At 38.6% G+C, this 22,818-nt stretch overlaps 1 long non-coding RNA gene across 5 annotated transcripts in view; it reads right to left on the bottom strand.

Annotated features, from left to right (window-relative positions):
* LOC131491155 (uncharacterized) overlaps positions 1-22,818 on the bottom strand; it is a 488,422-nt gene that overhangs the window by 160,603 nt on the left and 305,001 nt on the right. The gene's annotated exons all lie outside the window — the stretch shown is intronic.

The following is a 22,818-nucleotide window of genomic DNA, read 5'->3' as shown; positions in this document are numbered from 1 at the left end:
CAATGGTTCTTCAGTCAATTTAGGGAGTTCTCTACTCTTTGGCTTCCAAGATGTTGCAAGAAACAGTGGGAGAAACAGTCTACCTGGTCAAGCACAACTATTGTTCCTAAGAATGACACAATAGCTTACCTTACTTCCCAGGAGACACTAAGACAGAGACTCTCTATTTCGAGTTTTGAGGAAAGAGCAAATAGAGTATCATTCTGATATTCAGCTGAATCTGGGCATGATGTACATATTCACAAGGTATATTTGCATGTGGGCTGAAATGCCTTTTAGGAAAGCAGTCACACTAAGGGAAAGGGGATAAAGCAAACAGGCTTGACCAAAACACAAACATGCTGACATTGTAGATGTACGCTGACATTGTAGGAGCAGACTGATTCTAACAAAAGCATATATTCTATCATTTGGATTTCTTCTAAATTTCTCAAAAGACTCATGTCTGAGATTTAGGGAAAAGAATAACAGTGAGCAAAGTCTGAAGGAGTTTGTTTTACTAAAATGATTGAAAAATCTCAAAGTGCAGAAGTGTGTGAGTTATACATACAAAAATATAAATACATTCAAACAAAGTAACTGTGTATACTTTAAACACACACACACACACACACACACACACACACACACACACACACCCAAGGAAGACGGCTTCCAGGAACACAGCATCTGTGCAGTTCCCTAGAGAAGGCCAGCCCTCAGCAGCAGGGGAACCCACTGGTGCCCCCTACACCACTGGAGAGGAACCTTCTCCAAGGTTTCCAGCAACTGTACTGGCGAACTCGTAAGCCTCAAAGACTTGTTTTGAACACATGTGAATTCCCCCTAAAGACGTATGACCCTAAAAGGGAGATACTTTCAGGGAGGCCAGAGATCCCTCAACAGCGAGGTACTGCTAGAATCAGAGAAATCCAGTTTATTACTACTAACAATGTCCCAAGGCACAACTGGAGAGACCCAAAGGGCACTGAGGCACAAAGTCTTCTTCCAGGATTAATGAAAAGGCTTGCCTGAGGTAAGCGAAACATGCACAATCAAATGTGAGTTGCTAGATAAATACAGTCTCTTGGAGTGTGTGTGGATTATTTTTAAGGGAGTGGGGGAGGGCGGGAAGACATGATCCACAAATGCAAATTTCCCAGCTGGTATACCTCCAGGAATTTAGTCACCCTTCCTGACTGGTTCTAATCCCAAGCATTTTATAAGTGCTCAGAAAATGTGAAATTGTATTACCCACCTAGAATTAACTTAAGAAGTGGACAGAAATAATATACACTGACAACTAAATATTCCACACCTAGGGAGAAAATAAAATCCAACTAAAAGCTGTGGGAAGCATATACGTTCTCAGAGAAAAACTCACTCAAAATATTTAATTACTCAGTATTTAATGAATACTCTTAGGGGCAACCAGGGAATAGTCAGCTGCCCCTAGTGGGCTAGTAACTCAATGGTTTTAAATTAACGAATCAGTCAAAACAGACAAATCATGGAATTGACCTGATAAGATCTGATGAAATAATCAACTTGTTAACAAATTTGCTTTGACATCATTTAAAGACTTTCCTATAGAAATGTGAGTAGGCAAATGGGTTTAATTGAGAACTGACTGCTGATGGGCTGGACCTTCTCAGCCTGTATATTTGGGAGGCAACATGGTCTGGCTAAAACAGTAGGGGCCTCGAAACCAAATAGGCGTAGATTAGGGTTTCAGCTCCCCAAAGGCATTCTGTGTGGCTTTCGTCAAGCTACTTAACCCCTCTGATCTTTTTTGAGATCTACAAAAGGGAGGTAATAATATTCATGTGTGTTTGAGTTTAAATGAGCTAATGTGTATAAAACAGTGTCCAGATGAATGCTTGGCTCACATCATCACCACCATCATCATCATCCTTCTTCTCTTAATATCGAACGGCAAATAACAACAACCCATTCTTTTTCCTTTTCTCTTAAATGTGCCAAACTCCCTCAAGTAAGACAGACCTAGGCAGATGTACTTTCAACTAAACAGTAATGAATAATGTATCAGTTAAGATCCCAGGAGTAAATAGACAGCACACTCATATTAGGATCCTTCAAGGAGGGTTTGGTAAAGAGACTATTTAAGATGATGGTAGGGTAGAAGAATCTACAAAGGATAAGTGAAGTTCTTGGAACAAGCAATAATAGAGTTTCCACCACCCTCAAAAGGGACAAGGAGAGGGGTGGGTCCCTGATACAGGAGAAGAGTGTCACAAAGTGGGTTGCCTTGGAAAAGGTTATTCTCTGGGACACCACTAGCCTCAGCTGACCCTGAAAGGAAGGAAATAAGGACATGAATATGATCTTATCCTCCTCTGATCTCCTGCTGGGACTCCCCACTGGCCAAATGCAACAGAGCCAGAGGGCAAAGGAAGCTGCTGCTGTCCACCTCACCGGTCAACCTCCTAGGGCAGAAAGTGTCCTAGAGAAGAGTGAGGAGGAGAGCAGAGCAGGAGGGGACATGAGAGACAGGGCACACAAATGGGATCTACAGTCCAGGAAGAGGATCACATTTTTCTGCTCATTTCATCATAAGACAAATATATTTTATCTTTAATCCTCCCAATAACCCTGTGAGGTAGATATCATTAATACATCATCCCCATTGGACAATGGAAGAAATCAGCTCCAAGAAGTGAAATGCCCAGTAAATAACAAAACCAGGATTCAAACTTGATTTCTCTGACTCCCATGATTTTGTCTATGCTGCCAGCATGCTATGCTGCCAATACCATGAACCAGTGCACTTTAATGACAAACAAATGGTAAATTTCTGCAAATAGCTAAGCTGTGCCCAAAGAATTTTGGATAAAAAAAAAAAGCTTTCTCTCAGGAAGGGAGTTATCTGAGTTCCTACAAATTCCTCCCTCAGCAAAGATAATGCCATGAGACAGCAGAAACGCTTGCTCCCTCCAGGTGCACTAAACAGAAAACCAGGTGAGAGAACACTCGCACATGCAATTTCATTACTATAGGAGTTTCCACATAAAAGTTAATTAGGGAGAAGGAAGAGTCAGCTCCTGCCGAGGAAACACTCAGAGACAGAATCTGAGCTAGCACACCTGTATAAATTCCTCTGCTTTGATGAAAGGATAAGGGAGTTAAGACAGGTTCTTTCCTAGAGATTAAGGACTTAGAGAGTGGAAAAAGCCCTGAACTGGCCATCAAAAGAAATAAGTTCCACTTTCATCAATGTGTCATATACACATGCTGGGTGGTATTCGGAAAATCCCTTCTCTTTTTTCCTCTATCAGTGGCTTGCTCCTCTGTAAAGAGGAGATAACAGTATCTCCACAACCCATCAGGGGGTTGTTAAGGGGATCGATTAGATAGTGTCTCACAAAGTGGAGCCTGCTTGGAATTCTCTCTCTGGTCCTCCTCCACTCATGTGTGAACTCTGTTCTGTCTCAAAATAAACAATGGTGACACCCTAAATATGAGTGAAAAGGTACTAATTACTTGCAAATGTTAGAGAGACTACTGAATATATTTGATGGAGTTTAGAGTTTTTTTTTTTTTATTCCTCACCTCTTTGGTAACTAATATTTTTTCTTCTACAGAGTAAGTAATTTCATGTAGTGACTGGTGAATTATGAAACCACTCAGATGCATTAATTTAAAAAAGTGTATTGGGGATCATGTATGTGCCAGGCATTCTACTAATCTTCAGACAACCACCAAATTTTATAGATTCAGAGAAGGACAGTTTGAATGCAGATGCCTATGAATGATCAAAAGATAATCAGTTAAGTTTGTCTCCAACTTAGTCTCCTCAACACCTCAGCAAGATCTATTTTTCTGGGACTATATAAATTAAACATCAAAATGAAATCAGGATAGAAAATCTCTTTCCTGGATTAAATTCTAATCCAAAAAGAAAAATAAGTAGATATGGCATTCTTTAAAAAAAAAAAAAAAAAAAGAATTCTGATCACTGTAAAAGATAACCCAAAGTACAATAAAAACAGACTCAATTTCTCAAGGATCATCCACCAAAATATGTACAAGCAAGAAACTGGGAAGCACAAATTCAAGAATTAAATACTCAAAAAGTTAAAAGAAGCTTACAAGTAAAAAGCAGATTTTTCTGAGAGAAGTTTGACCTAATCCCATAGGCTCCTAAGTGCCCACTAATTTTACCCTGTCTGCACAGAAGATAGGTAACATGCAGACTCGCCCCCCGTGTCCTTTGGCTAAATCTGCACAAAGACAAAGAAATAAAGTCCCTTATAGTTCCTCATACCTTCTAAAGATATAAATTAACAGAAAGGACTCCTTCTTGGAATAGATCTGAGGGTGACCACAGAGTCTGCCTTCTATTTATACCCTGCCTCTTTTCTCCAACGTGCCCTGTGAAAGCTGTCCCTTACTGAGCTCTGGCTAGAAATTATATAATCTGATATCTACAATGAGCTCGTGGTACAAATGAGGAAACTGAGGTACAGGAAGGTAAGTAATTTGCTTAAAGTCACAGGACTACCTGGAACAACACAGGAATGTTGCCTTATGCACTGATTTTCCTAAAACTCACTCCACAGGGCAACTAACTCAGAGGCATCTTTCAGAGTGCTCAATAGAGTTCAACAGCTTAGCTCTGGCGAAGTTATACAATCTGTTGGTAACACAAGGATGGCCCTGTAGAGTTAGGTTGTAGGTCAGGCTTTTCAGGCACCATTCAGCTACCTCACAGAAGCCAGGGTGATGGGTCTCAACCAGAGGGGTCAGGTGACCTGTGACGTACACATTTAATATGATCTCATCTCACACTCTATGTCCCAACACCAACCCACAAACCCTCCACCCTAGTCTGAATGGTTTAATCCTTCCAGCAACTGCGACACGTTCATTTCCCCTCCTAGCCCTTAACTCTTCTATTCTTCAAAGTCCAGCAGGTCCTTCTTTCTAATGACAACTGACATTGCAATTCACCTAGCTTTCTACTTTTTCTGAATTCCAATAATAAAGGCTATGTTGTGCCATGTTATCATCTGCTATCTTGCTTGGTGTCCCTAATTGTTTATGGGTTTAATCTTTCCTTCCACAACTGTGACTTGAGTAAGGCACATTTTAAGGCCTTTTCCATACTGCAAGTTTTATAATTATAAAATACAGATTACTAAGGTTGAAAGCAATTCATTATCATTCTTTTGCCTTCTCCCCAAGGCTTAGCATAACACTGAACCCCTAGAAACCACTCAATAAAATATATTAAAAATAGAAGTATAAGTCCATTAAAAATCATTTTAATAGGTGGTATAAAATTTGAAATAAAATTTTATCAAAATGTGGAAAATACTCATTTTTAATATTCATCAAAGAAATGAAAATTAAAATCCCAAGATTTCTGTTGTATTGCCTACAAATTAACAAAGTTAAGGGTTTGGTTTTTTTAAATAAAATACTTAAGGGGTGCCTGGGTGCTCAGTCAGTTGAGTATCCGACTCTTGATTTCAGCTCAGGTCATGATCTCATGGTTCATGAGTTCGAGCCCTGTGTTGGGCCCTGTGCTAAAAATGTGGAGCCTGCTTGGGATTCTCTCTCTCTGGTCCTCCCCCACTCATGTGCGCACTCTGTTCTGTCTCAAAATAAACACATTTAAAAAATTAAAAAATTCTTGATAATGCTGTACAATATGATGAACTATGCATTTCATATATTGCTTATAAGCTTTCTTTAGAAAGAAATTTGATTAATTACCAGAAGTTATAATGGTGCTATATATTTTTACATAGTAATTCAGAAAAGCAACCTGAAATATGGCAAGTGCTTTATATGCAAATGTGTTCCCAACAATGGTACTTACAGTAATGAAAATTTAAAAACAATTTAGATGTCAAGAGTAAGGGAATAGCTAAATAAAATATGAGAAACTTCATAATATACTATATAATTAAAAATATGTATAGTACAAGATATTTTTAATTACATGGAAAAATGTTTTTTCTGCTATAATGTTAAACGACATAAGCAGGATTAAAGTTGCAGATATAGCATATTTTTATAAAAAGTTATACACAGAGAAAAGACTGGAAAGAAATATAGGAAAATACTAGTGGCAGTATTTAGGTTTTAGTATCATAGATGTTTCTACCTTTCTTTCTATATCCCTCAGCTTCTTAAATTTTCAACATTTGGGGAAAATTAACACTTAAAAGTCAAGTTAAAAGAAAGTACTTGAGGGGCGCCTGGGTGGCGCAGTCGGTTAAGCGTCCGACTTCAGCCAGGTCACGATCTCGCGGTCCGTGAGTTCGAGCCCCGCGTCGGGCTCTGGGCTGATGGCCCGGAGCCTGGAGCCTGCTTCCAATTCTGTGTCTCCCTCTCTCTCTGCTCCTCCCCCGTTCATGCTCTATCTCTCTCTCTGTCTCAAAAATAAATAAAAACGTTAAAAAAAAAAAAAAAAAAAAAAAAAAAAAAAAAAAAGAAAGTACTTGAGTGAGCTTAGAACAGGTCATTGGTCCTCTCTTCCTACTTCAAAGCATCCTTTAAGTGGTAAGCTTTTGTTGGTAAGGTAATTACTTACCTTCCTACTTCAAAGCATCCTTTAAGTGGTAAGCTTTTGTTAGGAGTTTAGTGCACTGCATGTCCATTAATTTGAGCATTTGTTTTTGTATGCCTAACTATGCTTTTTTATGCAACATGCTAGACGTGGCCTTTTGGGAATCTATAAACTGGGAAGAAGCTTAGTTGGAAAGGGATAGCCAATATTAAGTTCTCGCTCACTGGCTCTGCTATTTCTTCTTCCATTTGGGTGTCAGTTGATCTCTTTTCTTTTGGCCTCAGTCATGGTGACTATCACACACACACACACACACACACACACACACACACACACACACCTCTTCAGGCTCTGCTTCTCCTAGAAAATCAGTTACTGAGGTTCCCCATATGCTAGTTTCCAATAATACAAAACAACATACGGAACTCAGACAAATGCAAATTAGAAATCCACAAACAAGAGATTTGGGTTTTGTAGGACTGACAAGAGCTCAAGCCACAAAACATTTTCATTTGCATTATAAATTGGGGGAAAAAGCATGGGTGAGGAAATGCTTGTCACTATTTGCAATAAAAATATTCATAAAGTAATAAATGAATGGTTGAACTCTTTACCTCAGATGAGCTTCAACAATCTTACCTTTTGAATGATTTAAAGCTTCTTCCTAATGTCTTCCTAAACATTCTATCAAACACTCCATCTCAGCTTCCTGTCTAACCCCATCTCACCTTCACTTACCTCTTTGAAAGGATGAGGTGTTTCTTCTCTCATGTGGAGCTGCGTCTTCTATCTACTCTCTACCTTCCATCCCCCTTTCTGCTCTAGCTGCCTTCTTCTCTCAAACTCTAAATATTCTCTTGAGTCTCTCCTCTCGTTAAAAAATAATCTTCCTTAACCCTATATTCCCTCCCTTCCAAATGTTATTCTTTCTCTCCATAATCAGATGATTTGAAAGAATGTCTATTAAAGTCACTTTCTCCACCTCTTTACTCCTACTTCCACCTCTCACACTACTATATCCTAGTTTTACTCCTTCTACTCTTTAAATTCCTTCTCTAAAGATTCTAGACCACCATACTGCCAAATATAATAAACACTTTCCAAATTCTCTGACTAGAGCTCCCTACTCTAAAATTGTCCCTTGTTCATTCTAGAAACTCTCTCTTCTGTCTTTTGTGATTTCACTCTCTGCTGGCTGATTGCTTGACCTCTTACTACTTCATGGAGTCTTTTTTTTTGTCCACCCCTTAAACATGGGTGATACCACTCCTCTTAGCCTTTATCAGTCTTCCTAAACAAGAGTGTGTATCAAAATTAGCCAAGGAATTCCATAAAATGCAGATTCCTGACCCTCCACTAATGAATCAGATCCTCCAGGATGTGGAGGAATCCACTTTTTTTCAAGTTTATTTATTTAGTGTGTGTGTGTGTGTGTGTGTGTGTGAGAGAGAGAGAGAGAGAGAGAGAGAGAGAGAGAGAGAGAGAGAGAGAGATTAAGTGAGGTGGGAGCAGAGAGAGAAGGAGAGAGAGAATCCCAAGCAGACTCCACACTGCGAGTGCAGAGCCCCATTGCAAAGCTCCAACTCATGAACCATGAGATCATGACCTGAGCTGAAATCAAGAGTTGTACACTTAACTGACTGAGCCGCCAAGGTCCCCCTGGAGGAATCTGCTTTTGAACCAATTCTCCATATGATACTCAGGAAGCTTTTAGAGCACCTGATGGTTGATTAGCACTTGGGAATTTCTGGTCTACATAATACACCGGGGCAATCTATTAGTTTTCATTGTTTAGCCCTATGTATGCTAGCAACTTATATGTATGTTATTAATCATATAAATACATACATATGTATGACTTTTCCTGAGCTTCAAATTTGTTCATCTCAACAACATTCCTTAGAAGATCCATAAGTATCTCAAATACGTGTCCATATATGAACTCAGCCTTTTTTCTTTCTTCAAACTCAAATATGTTCTTCTTCTCCCTCCCCCCCTGCTCCCTTTCTCTCTCATTTAATGGTACCACCATCCACCCAGGCCCTCAAGCCAAACTCCTGACCTCTTCCCTGATCACGAATACTCAATCAGTGATCACACCCTACTAGCATACCTGGCAAACATTCCTCAGCTCTATCTTGCAGGTCTAGGACCACCAGGGTCTTTCCAAATTTTTATCTACACCATTTCTGTAGGTACCTGCTAATAGGTCTCCTTGACATCAACACTGCCTACTTGTCCCTCCACACATTTTGTTTCACTCACTTGGTATACTGAACCATTTGTAGCTGCCCACATGCTCCATGCTGTCTCCCACTTCCATGTCCGTGTTGTCCATTTTTCCCCTTCCTCTTTCCCATATCCACTTTCTTCCATCTTTACTTGGCTACTACTGCTTCAAGGTTCAGTTAAAGTGTCAAGTCCCCCTTAAAGAGTTTCCTGATTCGCCAACATCCCCAGCCTCACCCTCATTGTCAGCCTGAACCAATGCCACTGATCTCTCCTTCCATTAATGCCTTCTGGATGCCCTCAATAGTATATTTGCCAAATTATACTGAAATGATCTCTGTTTCTGATCTCTGTCTCACTGCCACTCACTGCCACCCTGGACTCCAAGACTCTTGAAGGCAGAAAACATTTCATGTTTGTGTAGACAATCACAACTGAACATATGCTCAATATATTTTTTTACTGAATTGTACTGAATTGAACGGCTTCCCTTGACTAGAATTACAAGAAGCAATGCACATTTTGTCTCTAGACTAGGAACAATCAAATATTTTCTTTTGTAGTTTATACCCATACAAAACCATCATCCTATTCCCTTCTCCTCCCACAATATGTTAACAGTAGTCCCTCTTACTCATTCACCAGGCATTTACTAGGCACCTGAGGTATGCAATGCACTGTGCCAGGGTCGAGGGCTACAAAGATAAACATGATAAAATGTCTCTCCACAAGGAGCTCACAGACTAGTGGGGGAGAGAGAGAGATAGTACAATTCACTAAGTGCTCTAATGGAGGCTCAGAATAGCTGGTGTGGGACCCAGAAGAGGCAGAAAGTGATTCATACACCTAATGGCTTCAAAGTCTGTTCTGAGTTATTCTGCTGTTACGAACACTTTGCTTTAAGTTATTCAAATGCCATTTCATAGACTGATATTTTTCCCCAAGTAGAGGGAAAGCAACACTACAATAGGGACTGGTAGTACCTTTCATCTCTTTTGTACAACTTGTCAGATCTCTGTCCCTAAAGACAGGTGGCTATAGAATTCTACACCCAGAAACTGTTGTGCAAATGCCTGTTGAATGAGCACGTGCAGGTGATAACCCTTACATAAGAGAACAGAAGCCACTTTTAACTTCAGCATAAATTTATGATAAAATAATCAACATTTTGGAAGATAGAGTACATCATGTGGCTCCCAAGGTAACCCAATTCTTCACTTCCAAGGGTATGGATATGTGAAAATTTCAACACTCGCCTTATTTCAAAATAGTCCAGCTGAGTCATTTAGCAGCAAATAAATTACATTTCTTTTTGGATTCCATGCTTTGTGGCCTTTCCCACCACCCACCCCCCCCCCCACCACCACCTGAAATAATTGCAGCTCTCTAAAACACAAGTTTTCACCCTAAATAAAGGGCCAGGGACTTTGCAATTCATCTCTCACAAATGTTGAGTTTGTTACTTGAGCATACCTTGCTCTGATTTGAGCTCCCTGCTGTAGTGAGGAAAGTTACAACAGAAGCGTCTTTTTAACAACTTTCCTAACTGTATCCCTCCCACTCCCTCATTAGGGTGCTCTTCCAGGCCCGGGCAGTGGGAGGTGACTAGAGTAGTTTTGTTGTGTGAATCATAGGACAGCATAGTGCATAGTCTGCTGGCCTGAGGCCAAGAAAGAAGGACCCTTTGGGATGTGTCATCACCAGCTAAGTTATAACAGATCCATTGAGAGCCTCAGGACAAAAACCCTTGAGTCATCAAGAGGGAAAACAAAATGATGGTAAGACAATCCCCACAAAATCTCCAGTTTTAACTAGTCACTATCTACAAAGGATGGAGTTCACTGAAGCATTGAAGCTTTTTTCGTTTTCAATATTTTCTTTCCCACATCAGATTAAAATAAAAGCCTACCACCATCTGAGTGCTTCTAAATTTGAGAAATATTTGAGTAATATTGTCATTGAAGGCTGTGGGATATATGCATAGACAGGGAGTCTACAAATCATGCCTTACAAATCACAGTCGGTACTTTTCCGTAATGAGATGAGCTCAGTTGTAAAAGATAAACTATTCCATCCCACTGGTTAAAACAAGAAAAACATTATATAGATGATGGATCAATTGATGATAGGTAGGGAGGTAGTTGGGTAGGTAGATAGGTAAGAAAGACAAAGAGAGAGGGAGCTGAGAGGTGGCGAAGAGGAGGAGGAAAAGGGAGAGAGATCCAACTCATAGATCCTGGATTCTATTATGTATATGATTTTCTCCATCTGAGCTGCAGAAGCAAAACTATCATCTCTAAAGAAATATAAGCCAGATATTTGCAGAACTTCCTTTTTAAACTAACCCACCCATTTTTACGTTAGCTGACTCCACTTATCAATTAGCAATGAATCCTACTTCTTATTTTTCTACAAAATCTACATGGTGACTAACCCTTGAGCAAAATTACAACGTCCCTATTTTAATAAGTTACTAGGGACCTAGTAATACTACTATTTTAGATTACGTGGTATACAATGAGAATTTGAAAAAAAATAAACCAAAGATAAAAAGACACGGGAAAAATGGACAGAGCCTCATGCAGAGCTTACTTAAGGCAGGTGATGAAAGTTTTTCTAATGAGACTTCAAACGAACAACTTTTATCCTGACACCAAGTAACTCAGTACCCTCAGGCTATCATTTCTCCCTGATTAACAATTGCTACTGAAGGAGTCATACCCTGAAGGCTACACAAACAGCAGAAAAACAAGGCAGAAAATGAAAAAGTTCATTGTTAATTGAAAGAAACATAAACAAGGAAATTAACAAAACCAAGAAACCAAAGACTGGAAATAAAACCCAAACTTCTCAGTTCTCCACCTCTTAGACAGGGACAACCCACTTAGCATGCTTCAAGGGAATGAGCCCACTGTGGAACTGTCATTAACACAAACACAGTGAAAACCGTACATGCCCCTAAGTTTCAGTGGGAGCCAAGGAACAAGTTTTTAATCAAAGGTAAAATGCTCTTGTCCTTTTATGTTAAAATTAAACCAACAGCAGAAGAGAAACTGGACAAAGAATTTGAATTTTTTTTTTCTGCTCAAGAATTTTATTATTTTACCATTTCATGATGGGTGTTAATGGTAACAGGCAACAATGTCAAGATCTATTAAGGCAGAAATTATAATACCCTTCTGCCAGGGGACAGTCATTTTCAACATACTCTTTCTCTTTGCTATTTGCATATTCATATATATGGGAGACAGAATCAAGTCAACCCCTCAGTAGGGTTCCTTTTTCTTCTGTTTTCATTCCTGAGGAGGTCTTTAGTGCATTGCATTCCAAAAGAAGAGATTTTAAGATACCATCTGAAGTAGAAGAATTTACATTATAAATGTTTATTCAGAGAAGAAAAGGAAAGGAACAGAATAAATTGGTGAGATGTCAGGAATTTTGGAATTTCCTGATTTCGTGACCTTGAGGAGTAATGTAACGCTTTTGAATGTCAAGTTCGTGGTCAATATATATGGAGCTACTGAAACCAATACTGCAAGGCCGCTGTGTAGACTAAATGAGAAACTGGGGTCACCACATACTAAGCATCATACCTGCATGAAAGGAGGTGTTTCCTAAACACTAACTTCATTTCACTTTGTTTAGCCTCTACTTGAGTAAGCAAAGATTGGTTTTATTAGGAAACTCAGATTTTACTAATGTTGCAAAACTCTTTCATTAACAATAGACTTTTTTTTTCCCAGGAGTATTATTCTGCAGTTACCCTGGAACAGATTAAGGACCCTGTCCTAATTCTCAGGACACTCAAATGTAGTGCAAGATTTAATCTTTACTTTCTGTGTCCAAGCCTAAGTTCTTCCACAGCCCTTTCTAAGGTCAAACGGACATTTCAAATCTTACTTTCAGAGGTTTTAAATCCCTTTCGCTCTGATACCTTCTTCTTCAGTACTCGTTGAATGAGCTTTAAAATGAACTCCATCACTCTGCCACAAGAAGTTAATTGTAAAACCCACTCTCAACTGCAAGCACTGAGCAGCTCTCAAGTTTCTCAACAAACCTGAAAGCCCCTGAGTGTACTGAAAGGACAAGCAGAGGACCCTAACGCACAGAAGAGAACTCACCTCTGTTGAGCATGATCCCCATGATTACCCAGTAGCTGCTCAGAGCTTAGTTGCTCTAATTGGAGCCTGTGCTGAATCACTGCCATTCATGTAAGTACCCATCTGGCACCTTAAATTAGATTTTGTTCCCTTTTCATTTATAATGGTGATGAGTGATGGAAGTACCTAACAGCAAAACCCCTAAAAGATTATTTTGCTAATAGATGAATTTCTCAGTGGAAATGGAAATGGCAGTTTCTTTTCTAAGGATCTGGCTATCTTTTATCACCCAATGGTTTATTAGCTCAATTTTTCAAAAGGACAATACTACTTGGGACGCTGGGGTTTTTATCTTTAAAAATCTCTTTAATTCACCGAAGAAGTAATATAAGGTAAAACATATAATTTGCAAAATAAAATCAAATTTAATGTCTGAAATCTAAGTAGCCAAGGACAACAAATTTGTAGTAAAAAAGGTATTTAAGTTTCCAGCTCATCTAAAACCTTGTCATCTGAAAATAATATCACGCCATACCATACTGTGCCACAAAGATATTGTTATTAATCATTTTATTGTCAAATATTATTTGGGAAAGAGCCGGTTAGACCACAATAGCTAGAATTCTCAATATTTTGGGGTGACACCAGTTTATCACTTATATTTAATATAAATCACTATATTATAGTATCTCAGAACCTTAAAATATTACTATTAATAATAATTATTATTTTTATAATTTATTTTTGCCTATTCAGCTTTTAAGGACCAAGACTATCCTGGCTCTGTTACTTATTATGTGACTTTGAGCAATTTACCTGACCTCTTTTTCTAACTTAGTTTTTTTTTTATTTGTAAACTAGAACTACAATACCCTGATTCATACCCCTGTTGGAAGGAATACAAAATTCATAGAGATAAAGTGCTGGAAACTGTGATAGCACATAGCAAGCACTCATTAAATATGAGGCATCATCATCCTATTTCTTTCTTAGTATCGAGAAATTATAATTTGTTTACAGTGAATGCACAGTAAATATATAATGGAGACCACTGTTTTGAAAATAATAATCCAATATATTTTTATTGCTTCTAAATCATGTTGCTCTGAAGATATCCCACACTCATTAAATCACTTACTTTAGCCTGATGAGGGAGAAGAGAAATTATTAAAACACCAGGTATGCTGAGGGAAAAACTAATCCATTTTAAATTCCAGAAGGGGCATACCCCCACCACTGAATTTCCTCACATCAACATAGGGCAGAAATACTGTTTTAGGCAGATGGGAGTCTAGGATACCACCCAGAAGACTCCCTGATGGGCCAAGTGATGCTAAAGGTAACCTAAAACTCCTATATGCCCCTAGTAGGAAAGGGGGTGGCTGACAGTGCTGGCTGGAGAGCAGGACTGTGATGGTTAAGAAAAGGTGCAGTGACAGTAAAGAAGATAGTTGTCAGGAGGATTTCCCTAACTGGGGATGAAATAAGAATCCCAGCCAGATTTAAGGAAAACCACAGCTCCAGCAAGGGTTGGGTTTCTGCTCAGTGGGCAAAGAGACCTGTGTCCCCTAAAAGCAATTCTTGTTCTTTGCTCATGAAAGAGGACAGAACAGGAGCATTAAACCAGTTTTAGGGAGGCCAGAGGGACATGGACTATATCATTGCAGAGATGAGTGATACAAAAACACTCAACCGGAAAACAGCATATGAACCAAAGCTCCCTTTCCCCAATGCTATGAGGACAATAATAATTTCATTATTATAATCACAAACATGTACCAGGCATTTACTGTGTGCCAGGCAATGTTTGAATCACTTAAAATATATTACTCATTCAATTCCCACAAAATTCTATAAAATTACTACCATTTTGATGCCTAATTTGTAGATGGAGAAACAAAAAAAAAAGGGGGGAGACACAAAAAGTTATTTAACAGTCCAAGATGCCATGGCTAGTAACCTGTGAATTCAGAAAACCTGTTTCTTCCTGCACCCAAAAAGCATTTTGTTTTTTAGGTAAGGGGCAAGAACTAATTGAAAAGGAGAAACACAATCTTGATCTAGAGCTAAACTTTGAACTGAAAACTTACCCAACAGAAACCATTCTAATGCCTAAAAGAACTAAAATTAAGGGTTTTTTTTTTCACCTTTATCAGCGGGAAAAGTATTCCTAGAGATAGAAGACTGATTATAGGAAATAAGCCACAGTGTTTCTATATCTAAATTATACTGAGTTGGGGCACTTGGGTGACTCAGTTGGTTGAGCATTGGACTGTTGATTTGGGTTCAGGTGATGATCCAAAAGACATAGGATCAAGCCCTGCAGAGGGCTTCACTCTGAGCATGGAGCCTGCTAAACATTCTCTCTCTCTCTTTCCCTTTGCCTCTCTCTCTAAAATTAAAGACAAAACAAAACAAAACAAAAAAAAGTAGTGAGTCAGTAGTGACCCTATAATAAATGTTAGTCAATATAAGTACATCAAACTTCCAATATAAAGTGGAAATTTCACTCCATTTATTTCATTCACTTTGCTCCCAAATTCACTTTGAAGCAATCATAGGAGTGCAGCAAAAGAAAAATCAAGGAAGGGTGCCATCAATTTAGGGAATTTCTGTAAAACAGTCCACAGAATCCAGACTGTCCACTAGTCTATACACTCTGGAATGTGAGACAAGTTTAATAAGAAGAAATCTATTGATAAAATTTGTCATATCAATAGATCAATGAAGAATCCTCTCTCACAATGTGAAAAAAGTCAACAGTGAGTTCTGATTTTCAAGCTTTAATAAAAGAGGAATATATGGCATACCTTCCTTAAATAGCCTATGTCTTGCTTAGTGGTGAAAGAGTGCAGACATGCCGATGAAAGTCAGGCGCAGGAGAAGGACACCCACAACCATCACCCATAGTTAACAACATGTTTCAAGTGCTAGGTGATAAATACAACAAAAGAGTCATAATATTGAAAATGAGGAGGCAAATCTATAATTATGTTAAAGAAATTAGAAATTAAAAATACATGTTTAGTAAGGTGATTGATTACAAATCAATATTTTCCTAGACCCAAACCATTGGAAATGTCATAGTTACCAAAAAACCCTCGAAAACAATAAGCATGAAGATTTGGGGGTTTTGTTTGTTCATAAAAGTAGAGGGGATATATGAAAAAAAATACCACGTTACGGAAGAGGACCAAAGGAGGCAAGAAAAGAAATAACAGGTTTCTGACGAGGAAAGAACTGCAGTTCCAATCATCTACAGTTCCGAATGAAATAACATTTTCCTATTTATTTCCACTTAGATTTTTTATTATAGAAACATTCACAAATGCACAAAGGCAGAGAAGATAGTGGACCCCAGGTACAGATCATACAGCAAACAGTATCAATGTTTTTCCCATACTGCTTCTTCTACCCTCAACATGCACTCCTCCCAATCTCCCTGCTTGCATCATTTAAAACATCATATAAATAAACATATACATTTATCTAGAAAATTTCTGAAAAACAGTAATAATGAAGGAAGAATTTCTAAGATAATTAAAATAATTTATTCTGGCATAAGAGTAGAAGAAAACCCACTGGAACTGAATAAAAATACCAAAGAGACACAACTATAATAAGAATTTGATATTTGATAAAGGTAACAATGTAAATGTTTAGAGCATGGGTTAATAAGTCCTTATATTGGGGCAACTTGATAATCACTTGGAAACAAAGCCTAATACATAACCTTCATATCATAACAATAAATTCCACATGAATTCCAGGTATGACTGTGGAAAAATGAAGTCATTGAAGTACTAAAATAAGATACTCATAAATATTTTATTTCTTTAAGGGTAAGGAAGGTCTTTCTAAGCATTATATATGTCAGATTCTTTGCTAAGTGTGTAAACTAAGAATATGATTGAACTAATTTTGAAAATTAAAAAATATGTATCAAAATACTTTTAAAACACAAAATACAAACTAGGAAAATATCACCTATTTTATGGAGTTACAACAGGAAGAACTCTTAAAACTCAGTAAGAAAAATATTTATTCAAAGGATACAGGAGTGCTGATTTGAAGAGGCACATGCACCCCAAAGTTTATAGCAGCGCTATTGACAATAGCCAAAGTATGGAAAGAGCCCAAATATCCATTGACTGATGAATGGATAAACAATATGTGGTATATATACACAATGGAATATTACCGGGCTATCCAAAAGAATGAAATCTTGCCATTTGTAACAACGTGGATGGAACTAGAGTGTATTAATGCTAAGCGAAATAAGTGAGTCAAAGACAAATACATTATTTCACTCATATGTGGAATTTAAGAAACAAAACAGATGAACATAGGGGAAGGGGATCAAAAAGTAAGATAAAAAAGAGGGAGACAAAGCAATTAAGAGACTCTTAAATACAGAAACAAACTAAAGATTGCTGGTGAGATGCTGGGTGGGGGAATGGGCTAAATGAGTGATGCACATGAAGAAGGGCACTTGTTGAGATGAGCACTGGGTGTTATATGAGCACTGGGTGATGAATCACTGAATTCTATTCCTGAAATCATTATTACACTAAATGTTAACTAACTTGGATTTAAATAAATAAATATAAATAAATAATTTAAGAATATGTCCCAGTAGAAAGGCAAATTCACAAAAGGTAAATTGAAATTTGAAATCAGGGGCGCCTGGGTGGCGCAGTCGGTTAAGCGTCCGACTTCAGCCAGGTCACGATCTCGCGGTCCGTGAGTTCGAGCCCCGCGTCAGGCTCTGGGCTGATGGCTCGGAGCCTGGAGCCTGTTTCCGATTCTGTGTCTCCCTCTCTCTCTGCCCCTCCCCCGTTCATGCTCTGTCTCTCTCTGTCCCAAAAATAAATAAAAAATGTTGAAAAAAAAAAAAAAAAAAAAAAAAAAAAGAAATTTGAAATCAATGTATAGAAAAATCAACCTCACTGGTAAACAATATAAAAAACCAAATAAGGAGATGTCCTACTTTGTCCGTCAGATGGTACATTAAAATTAAAAAATCACACGGAGTGTCGGAACACTCATTTACTGCCAGTGGGAATATAATCAGTACAATACTTCTAGACAGGTATTTGGCAAATATATCAAAAACCTGATAAACATGCATGCCCTTTGAATCAGCAGGAGAAGGAGATCCACAGATGCACATTCAAAGACAATGCTCAAAGCATGGTTTGTAACAGGAAAAAAAAAATGTGAACAAAGTAAATACCCAACAATGGAGGATTATCTTAATTAGGATTACTGTAAATATATAGTGGAATATTATGAGGCTATCAGAAATAATGATGGAGATGTGTATATAAAGATGTTCATGATAAACTGTTAAGTGAAAAGCACAGGTTACAGAACTGTATTTATAGTATGATCCCATTTCTTTTTTTTTTTTTTATTTTTTTAAAAATTTTTTTTTTCCAACGTTTTTTATTTATTTTTGGGACAGAGAGAGACAGAGCATGAACGGGGGAGGGGCAGAGAGAGAGGGAGACACAGAATCGGAAACAGGCTCCAGGCTCCGAGCCATCGGCCCAGAGCCCGACGCGGGGCTCGAACTCACAGACCGAGAGATCGTGACCTGGCTGAAGTCGGACGCTTAACCGACTGCGCCACCCAGGCGCCCCATAGTATGATCCCATTTCTATGCATATACCTACATAGAAAACAATCTCAAAGAATATACATCAAAATTTAACACAGTTTAGCTCTAGAATTACGGAAGGTTTTCTCCTTTTGTTTCTGTGCCTAATGTAAACTAGTTTTTCTACAGTGAAAGTGTGCTATTTGCATTATAAAATTAACTAACAAAAAAAGTATATAGAACTATAGCTTTAAGTATAGCTTGCAACTAAAGGCCAAAGGTGTAGGGAGAAAGAGTGAAAATGGAACTCTACAGTCAGGATTGGGTTGATGCTTCTAATGTGAACAATGATGCAGAATATCCCCCACTTGTCTGCAGATCATGTATTTCAGATTGCTAACTTGTATACCCTGGCTGCTATGAAACATGAAGCAGGCTTTGAAATTCAAGCATCATTTTGAAAATCAAGTATCATATAGAAATTCAAACTTAAGGCCATTACAGTTAGTTCTCCTGAGTATCCACAAAGTTAGACAAAGCAAGGAATCTTAAAAAATAATAGATGGACGTGTTTATAAAAATGCACATTTTTTTTAACTTGTCAAGTATTATTCCTGAAGCAAGAATTAGTGTACATGTTTCAGATACAAAGCTTAATGGACTTACTATATACAAAACCACTTGCCAAAAACATTTTTCTGTAAATTAAAAGAGGAGCAACCATATATTTTTTTTTATGTTTATTTATTTTTGAGAGAGAGACAGAGACAGAGCACAAGTCGGAGGAGGGTCAGAGAGAGAGGGAGACACAGAATCTGAAACAAGCAAGCTCCATGCTCTGGGCCTCTGAACAATCAGCACAGAGCCCAATGTGGGGCTCGAAACCACAAACTGTGAGATCATGACCTGAGCCGAAGTTGGATACTTAACTGACTGAGCCACTCCAGCACCCCAACCATGTTGTTTAACGTGAACAGGCAGGAAGCCTCCAGGTGCCACACGACCTCTCTCACAGCCTGCAAGATCCTTGATCAACTGGAGCCTGGCCTAGCACTATGCCCAGGAGCAATCTGATTCCAAGTCAAGAGGCATTTACAGAGCTCTACATTAACAAGAACTTAGAGAAAAAGAAAACAGACATTGAGTGAGGGGCAGCTTCTTGCCAGACACCACGTTATTAGCTTATACCTCTTACTCAACTTAGTTCCTCAAAATCTGTGGAGGGGGGGTGGCATTACCCTCATTCCGGAGATGATAAAACCAAGCCCAAGAAAAATGAAATTTTCCCAAAGTGTCACAAGTAACAAGTAGTAGAAGAGAGATTCAAACCCAAATCTCTCTTGTTCAAAACTTTATGCACTATTCAAAAGGCTGTAAAGACCAATTTGATTCAGGCACCCTAAAAGAACAGGAGGTTGGGAGGTGGGGAGGTTAAGCAAACAAGACTATTAAGCCAGAATGCCCGGGTTGAAGTCCCAGCTCTGTCTCTGGTTAGATGTGTGGCCCTGTACATGCTTCTCAACCTGTACTCAGTTTCCTCCCCTGCAAATTAGGGGTAATAGTAGTATCTGCCTCATAAATTGTAAGAATTCATAAAAGTTAAGTATAAAGGATTAGGGATTTTTCTTGACATGTAGTAAGCATCAGTGTGTGGACCTTGTGTGGTCACTTCACGCTCCGCTTTCCAAAGTTGGTCTTCATTGTATTCCCCACTAACCTTGTCTCCCAGCTTTCTCCCTGAAAGCTCCTTAAAGACCATGACTTGGATCCCCAGCTCAGCGAATGGGACCCTGCTTGATGCCAACGCTTCCGGAGTCAGCTGTACGCAGGCTTTCTGGAGTGCGAAATCTGCACACATTCAGACTCTATTTTGCTGTGCTCCGGCAGCCTATAGAGTGCCCCCCACGAGCCTCTGCAGGACCTCGGCAGTGCCGCCTCCCACTTGTCCCCCCTCTCAGAGTACACTGCTCTGCTTGCAAACTGGCAACATGCACTCCTGTCTCTACCAGGGGCACCTGCCCTTCTTGGAACAGATCCTACTTCCAGATTCTGGAGGTATAAATTTGAAAACGCACCCACTCTGACGCACAAATGCCCACTAAGCTTACGCTTGCACTCAGAGGGAGACAAAAGAGGTTTCTCAAGCTAGAGAATGCGTGCCCCTTCTCATCTCCACAGTACCCTGAAAAGATGGGAACTATAAAGGTACTTCACTTTAAAAACTGAACAATCTGGGGGAAAAAAATCAGACCAAATGCTCAACATTCAATTCATGCCAGTAAGTGAGGTATGTCCAAACATGGTACGATCGTGCACTAAGAAGTTACAGAAATTAGTATATGAGACAATGCTTCCTATACACCCTGGCTCTGTCAGCTTCTTTCCTTTCTGCCAAAGTACATTCACTAGGGCTGTACACTATGGCAGATACATCTTTCAAAAAAGATTTGCAGCGTAATACTTGATTTGAAATCACCTGCAGATCTTTCACTGCTTTTTGCCGCCTCTAATCTTATGTTAATAAGTGTTTAACGCTACCTCAGAAGTTCAAATCCATCCCAATTACCTTTAATGCGATAGGCATCTCCCTCAAGGAAACAGCAAAGTATTTATGAGAACACAAGGCTGTAAGGAAAAGTAAAATATACTGATGCTTTAAAGGACACATCACCCAACTTTGCTAGTGCCCTAGAAATGGAACAAATGACTTCTTTGGCCTCATCATTTACCCAAAATTTCTGTGCTTTGTTCTGAAATTCCCAAGTATTGGCATTTTTATTTTGCTTTTTGAAGATGAGGACTTTGTATCTACATTCTGTCTTTCACCCAGTCCTCAAAACTACATTTCACAATGTGGTAGCTGCCATTCAAATTTCAGATATCATGAAAGCGAAACAAAACCCAACAGTGATTTTTCAAAAATGTATCTGTAGACAAGATGCATAGAGCTGTTGTTGGATTGTTACTGGAAGGAACCACTGTTGGACAAACCACATTTGAGTCTCTGTCCCAAAATGATGTCATGATTTCCAGCAGGACTCAATAAATATTCAGGATGAAAAGCCAAGCATTTTTTGAGCATCTCCCAAAGGTGTAAAATCTACCCTAAGAAGTATTTAAAGGAGAAAACAAGTATAAGGCATAAATCTCTTTAAACACTATCTTGTTCAGATAACCAGCCTGACACTAGAAACAATTACAGAACACTACAGTCTATAATTAGAGCTTAATACATTGTGTGGTACAGCTAAAAAGTTCAAAAGTAAGAAAAAGAAAAAAGAGAGAAGCTGTTGTAGGCTAGGATCAAGAAAAACAAAATGTACAGTTTTCAAGTAGACCTTTAAGGGTGTTAAGTGTAAGGATGAGCAGAAAAGGAAGGGAATGGCATCCATGCCCACAAGGAACAGCATAGGGGAAATAGACATGAAATCACTGAAGAAGAGGCAGAAACTAGTACATAGGTATATAATAGGTAAAGTGTGGCAGGTTACAAGGGAGAAAGATAGTCTTCTCTACCAGAACACAGAGAGGATGTGTTACAAGGAATAGAGGGAAATAGCCTGGGATCATTAAGTGGAAAGGAGATGATGGGGGGGCATTGGGTGCCAGTTGGGCCTGAATGATATGGCAGGGCCCTACTTTAAGAGGTATATTCAGGGACACCTGGGTGGCTCAGTCAGTTGAGCATCTGACTTCACCTCAGGTCATGATCTTCTGGTTCATGAGTTCCAGCTGCAAGTCAGGCTCTGTCCTGACACCTCAGGGCCTGGAGCCTGCTTCTGATTCTGTATCTCTCTCTCTCTCAACACCTCTCCTGCTCGCTCTCTCTCTCTCTCTCTCTCTCTCTTTCTCTCAAAAATAAATAAACATTAAAAAACTTTTTCAGAGAGGTATATTCAACCAACAGAAGATGAATTAATGGGAGGTGATCTGATTCACTGGTTTGTTTTCCCACAGAAGTCCTTATTTTACAGCATAAATTGTAAAGATCAGGTCTTTTCATTATTTCTGAAACATGGAGTGATTACAAACATTCAGAATCTCAGTTCAAAGAGCAATAGAAATGTATTTGTTACATTGTTTTCATAAGAATTAAATTAGGTTTTGTATGAAAATTAATATATAGAAAGCACTTTAGTAAACAATTCTTTTCCCCAATAAGCTATTTCAGTATTTTAGAAATATTTAAAGATGAATTAAAAATAAGATTCTGAGATTTAGACAAAGCTGATACATACAAATGTCCCAAAGAATTACAGAACAATCACACTTTGTTTTTAATCAACTGTCTGATCTTATTTTGGTGTAATCAACATAAATCCAAGACTACTTCTCATTCCCAATGACTTCATAAATGAAAGAGTATACTG

This window comes from Neofelis nebulosa, chromosome 1 (genome assembly GCF_028018385.1).
Source record: "Neofelis nebulosa isolate mNeoNeb1 chromosome 1, mNeoNeb1.pri, whole genome shotgun sequence".
Lineage (NCBI taxonomy): Eukaryota > Metazoa > Chordata > Mammalia > Carnivora > Felidae > Neofelis > Neofelis nebulosa.
The sequence above is the reverse complement of the archived record's forward strand: the minus strand, read 5'-3'. Positions and strand labels throughout refer to the sequence as shown.